The sequence below is a fragment of the Manis javanica genome, chromosome 4 (genome assembly GCF_040802235.1).
Source record: "Manis javanica isolate MJ-LG chromosome 4, MJ_LKY, whole genome shotgun sequence".
Taxonomy (NCBI): Eukaryota; Metazoa; Chordata; class Mammalia; order Pholidota; family Manidae; genus Manis; species Manis javanica.
The window spans coordinates 168709734-168723622 of NC_133159.1; the positions used below are offsets into that span (position 1 = coordinate 168709734).

Here is a 13889-nt window from a genome sequence, read left to right on the forward strand (position 1 = left end):
ACTTTCTAATATTTAGCTCCCTGCCTGTGCTATAGTCAAGGGAGTTTGCTTATTACTCTTCTGTCCTTTTTACTTAATCATTCAACAAATATTTGCTTAGGGCCTACAATATGCCAGGCACATACAGTTGATAGAGTGGGAAGAAACAGTTAAGGCCTCAAAGTATTTATATTCCAGTTGGGAGGGAGACTGATAATAAATGTATAACCAATAAATAAATATTATAATTTTAGATATAGACAAGTACTATGAAGGCAATAAAATAGGCAGAGAAAGACACTGGTGTGAAGGTAGAGTTTTCATTCTTTGGAGTGGTCGGTTAGAGGAGTAGATATTTGAACTGAAGTTTGACTAACAAAGAAGACAGCCATGGGAAGATCTGGGATCAGAGCCTTCCAGGCAGAGGGAACAGCCAGAACAGAAGTGCGAAAGCAGAAAAAAGCAGCATTGGCATGTTTAAGGAATAGAAAGAAGGCAAATATGGCTTCAGCAGAATAAGTCAGGGAGGAGAATAGTAGAAAATAATTGAAAAAATAGGCAGAAGCCAGAGTTTTTAGGGTTGTGGTAAGGAGGCCTACTCTGTAGGCTATTACACAGAGCTGGAATGGGGAGTAATATGTTCTGAGTTACCTTCTAGTAAGACCTCATTGGCAAGTATGTAAAGAATAGAGTATGAGGGACCTGGAGTATCCCATGTTTGTTAACGTCATATATGTATTTTTGATCTTTTAATAGATCCTTAACTTCTAACGGTTAATAGAGTCGTGAAAAGACAATTACAATTTTTTTGTTTTATTTTGTAAGATATAATGAAGGAGTAACCTTTTCCTATCATTGTTATTATATAATCTTTACACTCTCAACATACTATCTTAGACCTTTATACAAGTGTATATGAAGATCCATTTACAGAAATAGGTCCCTTCTTTTCCAAATACTTAAACTTATCTTTAGTCTTCATGGGACAAGAATGGGGAAAGACCTGCTTAAAAATAAACACGTGTAATTTGGAGCTTGAAAACAAATTTTTAAATATGTATATATACTTCACTGTATTCAATACAAAAACAAGTTAATACAATAAAGTGGTTAAGAGAGAAAGAGGCTCTGTGGTCACACTGCTTGAGTTTGTATTTCAGCTTTGAGAAAGTCACTTTACTAACATGCGTTATTTCTTCGACTATAAAATGAGGCTAACAATACATCTCACCTCATAGGTAGTCATGCCTACGCATCAGTAATGATCACAGTGTTTACTGCTTGATTAAAACTATGTTTGGCAAATATTAAGTGCTCTAAGTATGTTAGTCATTGTCAACAAAACATTTAAATTTGTTGAGAAGTTTTTAAAAATTGCTTTTAACATTAGATACCACTTTGGAACTTTAAAACTTTGCATGTTTTAAAAGTCATACTTTTTATTGCATAATAACAATAATGATGATAATTCTCTTTTGAATGCCTGCTGTTTGACATTGACATAGTAGCTCCTATGTTGTGCACATGTATCTCCATTTTATAGATGAGTAAATTAAGTCCTAGCAAGGTAAAATGTCTTGCTCAAAATAATACAACCAGGAAGCTGTCAGAGCCAAAGTTAATACTCAGGCCCTTAAATTCCAAACTTGTCTCATTAGACCAGTGAAGAAATTGAGTTTAAGAGAAGTTAAATAACTTACCCAGGGCATCTGGATTATCGTTTAAGACTTTTTTTATTTCAAGTAACAGAAGATGCAGCCAAATGGTGTAAGCAATAAAGAGAAATTAGAAGACCTAAAGGTTTATTCAGCCTTAAGGTTCATTTGGTTTATCTGGGTGGTGCTGTTCTGCAGAGACACACTGTTGGCCCCAACTATCTGTGGTAATGGAATTATTATAGTTCTCTAGATTTTTACTGAGTGTTCTTTCCAATGTGTTATTGTTCATAATACCATAAAGCTCTTTAGCATACTTCTTAAAATATAAATAATGAAGAGTGTCAGTAATTCATTCAACACTTACTAAATTTATACTGTTTGCCTATTATATGCACTAAGGTTAGTAAAAGTTAAATTTTGACTGTTCACATTATTGGTGGGGTTGTAAATTGGTGCAGTTTTGTAAGATAGTTTGACAATATGTATCAGAAGTAATGCACATAATCCTTGACACAGCTCTTGTACTGCTGAGAGTTTATTTTACTAATAAAGTTGAACCATTTTGAAATGTATATGTATGTTTCTGTGTATATATGTAGGATTGTTTATGTAGTAAAAAATGAAAATCTAAATATTTATGAGTGATGGTAATCCATTTGTGTCTTAAGATTATACACATGCACACATACACATAAGTACAGTTGATGGTAGGATGGAGATAAAGTAACTAATTCAAAATGGGAGAGGGGTGACATGAAATTTGTTGTATTCTTCTGTAGTGTTTGTATTTTTTTGCCATGTGTAGAATCCAAAAATCTCCTGAGGCAGTGTAACAAAATAGACCCTGGCTGCTATTTCCTAACTATGTAAACTTACACAAATTTGTTACATCTTTGTACTTCAGCTTTCTTTTTTCTAAAATAGGTATAATAATAATATTTACCTCAGAGGACTGTTAGGAGACTTGGAATAGTTGGTACACGTAAAGTTCATAAGACAGTGTCTGATGTAAAGTACAGAGAGTCAATAAATGTTAACTATAATTATTACTATTTTAAAAGAGATTTGGGTGACTTTTTATCATCTGTCAAATACAAGTTCTGAGCTGTTGGGAGGTGACCTTCAAGTACTTTGTTTCATTGCCTTAAGTAAATCCCTCTACTTTTTGGAGGACTAACCTTCAAATACTGATGTCAAATGGGTTATTATCTAATCTGTTGGGGGGAAAAAACTGAGGGCCTGATTTAAAAATGAACTGCTGCCAATAGATTGGGATGACTGTGTGGCAATCCAGTTTAGGTGGTAAATAAGTCACAATAACCAATCTGAATATGTGGCAGTCTAGTTCATTTTAGATGCTAGCTACGGCCAAAATAACTATTTTCATCATGGAAAAAATGGAATTATTGACTTGTTTCTGAGACATCGTGCAAAAAACATTTAAAGCTATTCTGACATTAAAAAGAGTCTATATATAATGTTAGTCTACGTAGCCTTATGTACTTTAGTGTACTTATGATATGTTCTCCACATAAGAATAATCATCTTGCAATTTTTGGAAACACTGGAATTCTGTGGAAACTGAATGATGGCAAACTTTCTGCTTTGTAACATAGCCTAATCCTTTGTTGAATAGTTTTGATAGTCAATACTTTAATTTGTGGGAATCTGCTCCCACCAATTATGGTACTGTCTTTTAGAACTGTATGATATAAATGAACCTCCTCTTTCACATGGTGATGCTATATATCCTGGAAAGCCACCATCATGTATGCTTTTTCCTAGCTTAAGGGACTTTGTTTAAAACCTGTCCAATATCAAGATGCTACTATGTCTATGTTTTTTCTCTCACCGTCTAGTCTAGTAACCATATCAAGATGGACATGAGATTATTTTGGAATTACTTTTCTTGTGACCCGTTATTGGCTTTTAGTATTTTTCCTTTTGTAATGATTTTATATAAACTATTTAATAACTGTATTTTGCTGCCCTCTGGTTCTATAGCCCTCCTAATTTCCTGTATTGTTTTACAGAGACTGATTTTAGTAGTTTCGTATTCCTGTCATGTTCTCTTAGAACTCAAATGTAGGTTGTATAGATCTGGATTTTGAGTATGTGTTTTTTAACTCATAACAGATTTCAGTGACTTCTTAACAGTATTTATTCTGTTTTTAGGTTAAATGTAATTTTTTCTTAATGAAGATTAGAGGAAAATGAAGGTTGACTAATTGTTCTGTGTCTCTTGCTTGGAGGCAAATGCTGTTAAGTTGGCAAATGTTGGAGTCAGTTATACTTGGGTTCAAGCCCTGACCCTGCCACTTCTGAGCTGTATGATCTTGGTCAAGACAATTAACTACTTTGAGCAAGTTTTCCTATCTGTATTATAATATTATTATCCATGTTGTTATTTCTGCCTCCTGGGGCCTTATACAGGTTAAATAAAATATTAAGTATGTCAATGAGATATTAAGAGCTTAGCGCATAGCAGCTGTTTAATAAATAGAAGCTTATAACAAAATCATTACTTTTATTATCTTTCCCATGCATTGGATCTGCCCTTCCCTTTCCACCTTTTTATTCCAAAAATATCCCAATAATCCTTCTTTGCTATCTTAAAAACATAGCTCTTTTCAGCTGGGACTCTATTCTTCCTTGACAATACAATTAAAGGGTTTTCCACTCCTCACCTTTTGAATATATTCTTCTCTCTGTGTATATTTCTCTTTTGGACACAAATCCATCTTTATCAAAAAATTCCTGGTATGGCCATATTTATTTCTTTATAGTCTTCCATACATCTGTGGTCATATAAGTTACTTGTTAATTTTTAATCTATACTCTCAAGATATATTCCCTTTCAGAATTACTATTGGCTTATAGCTTCTTTTCTCTGCATTTATTTTTAGAAATATGATTTCCTAAAAATATATAGATTGGACTTTAATCCGCATTTCTAATGGAGTGGTGGCCCAAAGAAGGGTTAAACCAGGGACACCTAGGATTTGAGGTGGAGAAGGCAATTTAGTAAGATACAGTCTAGTAGCAATCACTGAGTGGAGGCTTAAACAGACTCTAAACATGAGGATGACCAGCAGTAGGTAATTGTTGTATGTCACAGGAAGTGGGTGGAACCTGTTAATCTGAGGAATACAGGGGCCAGGTAGTCAACATTGAGAAAAATGTTTAACAATGGCAACACATCATAAGGTAATATTTTGTTTTCAATAAATCTTTGTGGAATAAAGATGTAGATAGATTTATAATATGGCCAAGTAAAGGCTTAGAACTTTGTGCCCAAAAGAACCAATAGTGCCATACTGGTCAAGAGCCTAGGCTTTCCTGGACAAAGAACTGGATTAAAAGTCCACACTCACACATGTGCTGCATTATGTGCATAGATGAACTGTTTTGAGCTTCTGTTTCCTTGGATGTACAGTAAGGATAATGACACTCAAGGAATACAGAAATGAGTGTAAAAAGTTTCTCTGTGTGCCTACCACTTACTGTGTCAAATATATAAGCACATTTGACATGTACTTATTAAAAATATTAAACTTATATTAAATGTAGTTATTAAAGATATAAACATATTAAAAATAACAATATCAGTTATTTTTAAATATCATTATCCTTACCACCACTCAGCTCTGTAACATTCAATACTATACCCTGATGTAATTCTCAGTATTTAAAAAAGCCTAAAATAAAATATACATTTGCTTGTCATAAAATTACATAGGCTACTCTATTTTGCTTTTGCTTTGGGTGAAATTATATCACCTTACTGTGATCAATCAACTCATTTATTTGAAACTCTAGCTAATACTTATTACATCTTTGTTTAAATTAATAAAATTTTGGATAGATAAAATCTTTCAAAGTGTAAGTCTGTGTGTGAGAAAAGTAATAATAGAATCCTAATGGGAAAAAGTTGACAATCACTTGGTTAATAATCTCTGATACCCATTTTAGCTAGTCCATGGTGGTTCTGAGGGTTGGGAATAACTTTTAAACATGGCAGATAACCATGAAATTGCAGAAAAAGAAACCTTTCATTGTCTGTGCTTCCTCTGTGATCTTCCCCAGAAAACTCACCACAATTTTATGCCATAGTTCCTTGGAAGTCTATTTTTATATTTAATTGACCCAGTCTTCCCTACTTGCTTATGTGCCCACCTGCTATGGAATGTGAACAGTTTAGAAAGTGGCAAATGTTCTCAATATAAAGACTAAATAATATTGGTGATCATGAATACTTCTCAGTCACAAAGCATCGTGAAAGGCAAATAAGTGAATATCCATGATTCAGAAGAAATCCTCTTAGTGACTCTCCAAACAGTAGGTAAATTATAGTATGGGATCATGTAAAGCTTAACACAAAATATGCACTCACATTATAATAACAGAATTTGTTGTAATACTAAACCATATTTTTTCTCATTATATAAATTATGTGCCCAAATTGATGTATTTAGCCTTTAACAGTAGTGAACATGTAGCATGGCAGAATACTCCCTCTCTGGTGAATATTTAAACAGCAGAGGGCAGAGTGTTCCAAGGGACATATTCTTTATTATAAAAACACGATCCCAGTGTCATTTATTCTTTCATGTCATTGCATTAAAAAAAAAAAAGAAACATGGTTATTTTGGAATTGTCTGTGTATGTGAATGAGCTGGTTTGTTTAGACAACTTAATGAGCAGTATTCTGATATATACCAGGGTTGGTTGAACATCCATATTTTCTCTCCTTTTCTGGTTAAAGTCTATATTTCTGGCTTCTGAAAATGATTATTCTAGAAGTGATTTTTTTTACATAATTTAGTGAATTTCCTAAATTCACATTCATTTAATGAGTTAAGTGAGAAGATTTGATGTGTACATCTTGTAACTCAATATAGCCTTTTATATTCTACTTACCAATAAAAACACCCTGAAGAGCTCCCTACCAGCAAATGATCTTTTTCAAATGTTGAGATTATAATTTAGAGGTGGCTTCACACATTTGGGGACATTTTATTCAGAGGTTTAGTTATAAAGTCAACATATCAAGTAAAAACTGTGTGAAATCCCTTAAATATCATTCATGGCATTCATTAGACAGAAATATTACTTCTCAGTATGTCTAACCCTGCTAGTTTATCTGACTCTTTTTTTGACCACCAGATGAATAGTTGGCTTATGTGTAGAGGCTGTATTATATGCTTTTTAAGAATATTTTTCTTTCTCTTGTGTGTTAGTCATCACTCTACTATTGCAAATTGAGTACTGATCTGGAGCAGTAGCCATTCCTAGGAAAGGAAAAACCCCACATTAGAAATTTGACCAAAGCTCGAATTTACCAAAACAAGTAGGATGGATACTTTACTTCTGTGAGAACAGGGATTTCATATATTCACCTCTTCGCAAGTATCACCCTACCCTTTAAGCGCTGTAGAGATTAGAACCGATTATTACTCTTTAGAGAAAGCTTACTGAGGGGGAAGATTGGAAAAAGAATAAAAATAAAAAGAATATAAATGTCAGTGTGAGTTTTAGAATGGTTTGCCTAAATTAATCATAAGGGAGTTAAAAATTAATAGCCAAGGAATAGCTTAGCTCAAGTTAAACCCAGTTTTTCAGAACAAAGCAAGCACTATGTAACCTGTCTTCTTAAGTTCCTCAGCCATATTCTTATCCCAGTCTACTTCTGTAGAGCATAAACAACATTAAAATGAGAGTCATTGGAAAAATGGTTTGTTGTTCAAGTTTGCATTTCTTACAAAATTATTCTGGAATCAATCTAATGCATGGATCAGCTCAACTAGATTTCGGGCAGAGGTGAACTTGCCTTCTTTTTCCTAAGGTATTGAATTATTGGTACTCTGAAAGTCATAACTGAAGAGACTGGCCCTCAAAAATAATCATTTTGTCAAGACAATATTTTAAAATTTTGCTAGAAAGAAGAGATTAGACTATCAAGGAAACAGAACTGAGGTGTGCTGTCCATGAAATTTTCAAATCTAACATAATTGCTTATTTTTAGGTTTACCCTCCAGTTCTAGTTAGCTGAGATAAAAAATAATTGATGATCATTTGAAACAAGTTTCTTACTTTGCATCCTCTTTAGTACTACACTTTTATAGAAATTGCTTATAGTGTTGGCCATTGAACAGCATGGGTTTGAATTGTGCGGGTTCACCTACATGTGGATCCTTTTCAATAAATATATTGGAATTTTTTTGGAGATTTGCAACAATTAAAAAATATTTTCTTTTCTCTTGCTTACTTTATTGTAAAAACACAGTATATAATATGTGTAACATAGAAAATATGGATTAATCAACTGTTTATGTTACTGGTAAGGCTTCCAGTCAGCAATAAACTATTAATAAAGTTTTTTTGGGGAGTCAGAAGTTACGCATGGATATTCAGCTGCATGGAAATTGGTGCCCCTAACCACCTTCCCTTGCCTCACCCACCCTGCATTGCTCAAGGGTCAACTGTACTTCTTTATCTCCAAGTTATAATTTTCTAAAGACATTTATAAGTCATGTTGGGACAGCAGAATTACTTTTCATGATTATCTTAATCCTTTAACACTAGTCCACAGTAACTCTGTTTACTATAATTCTAAAATGAAATAGCTCCTTGAGACAAATATGTGCCATGTGGTAAGACAAAATATTCAGTCAAACATAAAAACAGTCTGAAAAAATGTTTACTCTTCCAGCACATTTCTGTCTGTTGAGTTCTGTTGAAGTTCCTTTTCCCTTTTATTTTTGTTACTTTGCTTAGTTAGGTATTTTTAAATAAGATAACCTAGATTTTTAGAATCTCAAGCCTTTCCATTACATTGTTTTATTTCCACAATTGCTTTAGGAAGAAGGTAGAAAATATATCTATTACCCATACTTCACTGATGATGAATTTGAGGGTTGGAGTTAGGTGACTTACCCATAGGTATGTCTAGTAAGCAACTGAACCATTATTACATCTATAATTGGAAGACTGTAGGTCAAGTGCACATCCTTCCTACACATTGCAGTCAAGTGCACATCTTTCCTACACATTGCAGTCCTTTTTATTCACATTTTACTGAGGTTATCATTTGCATAGATTAATACATCATAAACCTATGAGTAACATATATAATTGTGTCATAATTTTTATTACAGCAGCAATGCTGCCAACATAAGAGAACAGTGTAATAAATAAGTGGACCTAGTTGTTTTACTTTGTATTGAACATTTCGCTAAATATGTGGTGGCAGGAAAGAAAAACAAATTAATATGATACAGAACAATTTCATAGAGAACTAACCTATCTAACATAGATGAATAGCACCAGTGGACCCTGCTTTGGAAGCCAAATAAAAGCTTTTTCTGCACAAGTCAGTTCAGATCTTGTCTAGAATACTGTAGAGAGTACCATTACCATTCCCAAATCCATGCATTGACACTTTTCCCTTCCCCATGATTCTTTTTGAAGCTCTCCTGCTGTCCACTGGCAAGGCAGGGACTCTCTGGACCCCTATGAGGTGAGGAGATACTGTAACAAGAGAAAGGTTCTCTAGGTCCAGCAGAGAAAGACCTTCAGAAACACGGGATGGAACATCAACCTTGTCTTACCAGTGACTGACACAAGAAATTTCCTTGATCATGAGTGAGGGCTATAAGCATTTTCAGGGAAGTTAGGGTCTTTTGAACCTTTAAGCATCCAGAAGAATACAAGAGGGGTATGCTTCTCTTTGATACCATCACTGCTATATTAGTCATTCAGTTAGTGGTTCTGCAGTTTATGTATCTGATGCTACCATCTGAATGAAAGGCATTTAATAAGGTTTTTAATATCTCTAAGTACTTAAAAATAAATTTCCTGCTATCTCAATTCTAGATGGCTCTTTACTTATCATTGTCTAATTTTACCACTTAACCCAACAAGTGAAGATACCCCAGGCACATATTAGGTTGCTAAAGTATTATTCATCTTTTTAGTTACCTCAACATGCATTTTTTTTTGTTAGTGTCTATTTACTGTATTTTGCAGTATATATTCACACAGCTCTGGTTTAGGAGTTCAGGAAAATAAAATCTGAGAAGGAATCAGAAAGAGAGGAGCTTATAGCTTTAAAGCACAAGGAGCTTACAGCTTTTTAATATAAATTGTTCCCAGAATCCATGTCACAGTTCCTTATATGGTGCTGCTTTTTCCCTCTCAGTTGCTATGACAACAGCAGCACTGCACCATTCATCAGCTCTGGACCTGGGCTGCATTGCTAGCCTTCCGTGTTACTCCTGAATGTTAAGAACATCCGTGAATCATTCACTATGTTAACGCTGTGCCATTAGAGACCTAAGAACCAGTTCTTCCAGCAGTTTGCTTTAGCAGGAGAAGGGTAAACTAAACTGCACCACAGAAAAATTGTATAAAAATACATCCTTTTTTCCTAAGGGAATCATAGTCTATATTTACTGCAGTATTCTGAAAGGATAAGCTTATGTCAAGCAATCTAATGAAAAGAACTCGTCAGTATAATCTTTCTTGAAATCATTAGTTGTTCAAAACAAATACCACACTGCATCTCTGGATACAAAAAGAAGCAGGTGATGTTGTTAGGAGTTCTAAGCTCCTTTGGGAGCATCACTTGTGCCTTGGGACCATAATCAACATCTGCTACAAGAAGTATCACCTGTAACACAGTGAGTTCTGGGCCGTGAGAAGAGCTGGCTGGAGAAGATTAAAGTGTGGATCATTACTGACGTGACAGATCAGCATGAACATTGAATAAGAGAAGCCTTTCAGGTTTTCAGGGAAAGGAATATATAGTATTGACTAACGAGGAGGAAAAACCAATACCCGTAAGTATGATGAGTAGTGTGTTTGTGTGTTACACGGGTTTCTGAGCTCGGAGGCCTTCTTTGAGCTCTGTAGAAAAAGAAACGCAACCGAAGAGATTCTGACACTTCGTTTTCAGGGAGGCCATTAAGAAATGACATTAGGCACATCTATTTAATTTATAATTGTGTTCTTTTACTTTATGTGTGTGTAATACATATATATATATATGTATATATTATATGAATCTTTAAATAGTTTAATATTTTTAAAAAGAATATTTCATTGTGAAGAAAGCTGTTAATTTTTTAATGTAAATGTGAAGGTCAGATTGCTTTTTTAGATTGTGATTCCAGAATAGGTTTCTACTTCCAATTGCAATTGTGTTATGAATAAAATATATTTTTTAAAAATAGCAGCATGGTAGCATAGAATTTTGTGTTTTCTTAATACATCAAATCTTTTCTTATTTCATTAATTGGAGTACTTAAAAAATAGATATTCTTGCATAGTTTAAGGATTCTTTTTTAACTTGACATTATTTGTTAGTTATCTTGATTCATATTGTATATTTTCCCAGTTGAGAAAGGCAAATTAGAGATTTACCATTCTTATATTTTTAGAACATTTGGCAATTATAAATTTAAGATAATTGAATTTATAGATTGAATTTTCTCAGAAGACTCTGTCCATTTTCTGGATTTTAATTATTTCATTTTTTAGTTCTTCAGCTAACCATGCTACTTAGAAATGTACTAAAAGTAGGAACTTGGTTTTTCAAGATTAAAACGTTTAGACTGATGTTTAGCCACCTCACAAAAGAAAAAGGCATTTCATTTGGGCTTGTTCATTCAGTTATTTATCTTCCAGAATTATGCATGTTCTCTTCCTAAATGCATGTTGTTCAGAAAAGATATACTTTAGGAACAAAACTGTGTTCCTTTAATTTACACAATTAGGGGGACAAAGATTTTGTTACTATGTCATTATAACATTTTGATTTATATTCCTTCTTCTGAAGTTTTTGAAATTTTTGCTTATAGATCTATACATATGGCTGTCCAAAGAAACCTTTAGAGAGAATTAATACAGTAGAGGGTAATGAAAGTACATAATCACATATGCTTACCATCATATCGGTGATTACTAAAAAGATTGTATTTTTATTTGAAAGCCTATAATTAATAGATTAGATAAATTTGAATATCCACATTTTAACCATTGCTATAAAAGAAAATATGAATTTTTTAATTTATCTATACTTAATAACTGTGTACATTTGTAAGTTAACACTTCTTTATGACTGGTCCATCTTCATAAACATATTCTATACAAAGGATTTTGTATTCCATTATCTCTGAAACCATAATTCTTATTAATAGTAACAAAGATTGATTTGGGCATTTTTTAATAAGGATAATATTTTTAATAACAGATTTATTCATTTTAAAGTAATCTTCCTTGGCACAGCCTGGTTTTTGTTTTGTTCTGTTTTTTGTTTGTTTGGGGCCTTCCCCAGTGGGTATATTCCTGAAAGATTGTACACAAGCATATTTGTTTATAAATTGTCTAATTTAAAATCCTCTACTGAAATTCCATATTTTGAGAGATTATTCAGTAAGTTGATTGGTGACTCTGTATATTAGATACGAGGATTTGTTAAAGTAAGAGCCATCTGGTTTATCTCAGTATGTAGAGATTGAAATTGCAGCTTTAACTCAATATTTTGTGAAAAAATTAAGCCTCATGTTTGGACTTATGGTTTAACCCCTCAGTTTCAAAATAGTTTCACATCTCCAGGTTTACTCACTGAAATCTTTCAAGTCTTTGCTATATTACTCATATAACAGATAATAAAATTGTAGTTGATAGTAGGTGCCGCTTTTATTTGGGAAGAAATGTTAGTGAATAAATAATTTATAAAATTTATAAATATAGAAGGCTTAAGTTATTTTCCTGGTTTCCATCAACTAAAATTTAAATATGTCACCTAATAACACTTTCAAATATCTGGAAGTTTGTTAGTACCACTTTTAATTATAAGCTTTTACTAGGAAATAGGTGCCTTATTTCTGTTAGGCCTCTTAAGACTGAAAGTCTCACATTGGTGATAAATTATTTTGAAAGAGTGATTCTTAGCAATTTTTTTTCTCATGGGAATCAGTCATAATATTACTATGATAGGTGTGTCTTCTTTGTCAATCCAACATTATATAGAAAAACATTAAACTGTTGGTAAGTGTTGCACTTCAAGATGTATTAACCTCTTGGAAATTTCTTTTCTATTAAGTTAATGAATAATGCCTTTTTGTATGTGTAGTGTAGGGATTAAGAAAGATAATCTATGTAAAGGATCTAGTATAGTACTTAATACAAAGGAAACATCCTCTAAGTAATAATTCTCTTCTGTACCCTTTGGTTTACGTCAGTGGTTCTTTCACTTTTACTCCAAGGTGCCTTTAGGACAGAGGAATGTAATGTATACTAAAGGGTGTGGGAGGTAGACTCAAAGGCCATCCAAAAGCAATCCTGAAAGTTTCTTGAAAGGTACATATTTTTCTTTTAAAATAGTCTACATTCTGCTTTTTTAAAATCATACACTCTTCAGGAAAACAATGTTGCATTTCTTTTATAAATTTGCATACCCCAACATACTACTATCTGTATGAATTCCCGTTTATAATATACTAGTTAGATCTTTTCATTTGGCTATCATTCTTAGGAAATAAAGTTCCTGAAATGAAAGAAACATGTATTTCTCTGGAGAAATAGACTAAGAATCAAGAGGCAGGGATGAAAAAGGAGTCTGATTAAAGCTAGAAGGCTTAGTCAGTTCAAAAGACTGGGTAGTGGTGTGGAGCTAGGTCAAGCTGTAGTGACATGAGAAAGAAATACTTTCATGTCAGAAATAAAGAATAATAATAATGGGGAATTAAGTGCTTTAGCATTATTCAAGCTGTGAGAAGTCCTGCAGTAAAGAAGCCTATTTAACTGTTTGATCTAGCATCTCTAAAATTTGACAACAAAGCCTTTTTTTCCTGTTATGACTCCTACGAAATCATGTGAAACAAGTGTCCCAAGGAGCACCCTCAGGGAAATAAGTGGCTAAAGGAAGTTGCCACGTTTAAAGGAAAGAAGAATGGATAACTGTGCAGAACAAAGTATGAGAGCAGTCCTGAAGGTCATGGAAAAGCTACATTTTACTCAGATTCCTCCCCCAGATTGTGCTTTAATATTTTAAAAAGTAGTATGATTTTTTCTTTAATGGGAAAGATTATATTTATCATGTGGATTTGAAAGTGAAATGATAAGTAAAGTGACTTGAGTAAAATCTTTAAGCAAGAATGTACAGGACACATTCAAATGGTGAATGTATTGGTTTGTCTGGAACAGAGGTTTCATAAAGAATGCTGTGGAAAAGAAAACCAGGAGTGG

The 13889-nt window shown here is 33.3% G+C and overlaps 1 protein-coding gene across 11 annotated transcripts in view; it reads left to right on the plus strand.

Annotated features, from left to right (window-relative positions):
• TANC2 (tetratricopeptide repeat, ankyrin repeat and coiled-coil containing 2) overlaps positions 1 to 13889 on the plus strand; it is a 374308-nt gene that overhangs the window by 162719 nt on the left and 197700 nt on the right. The window contains exon 1 of one of the 11 annotated variants that reach the window (XM_036997195.2): positions 5465 to 10477. The exons of the other annotated variants lie outside the window; for them this stretch is intronic. The gene's annotated coding sequence lies outside the window, so the exon portion shown is untranslated. Of the gene's footprint in view, positions 1 to 5464; positions 10478 to 13889 lie in introns of those variants that run through there. 11 annotated transcript variants of the gene reach the window in all.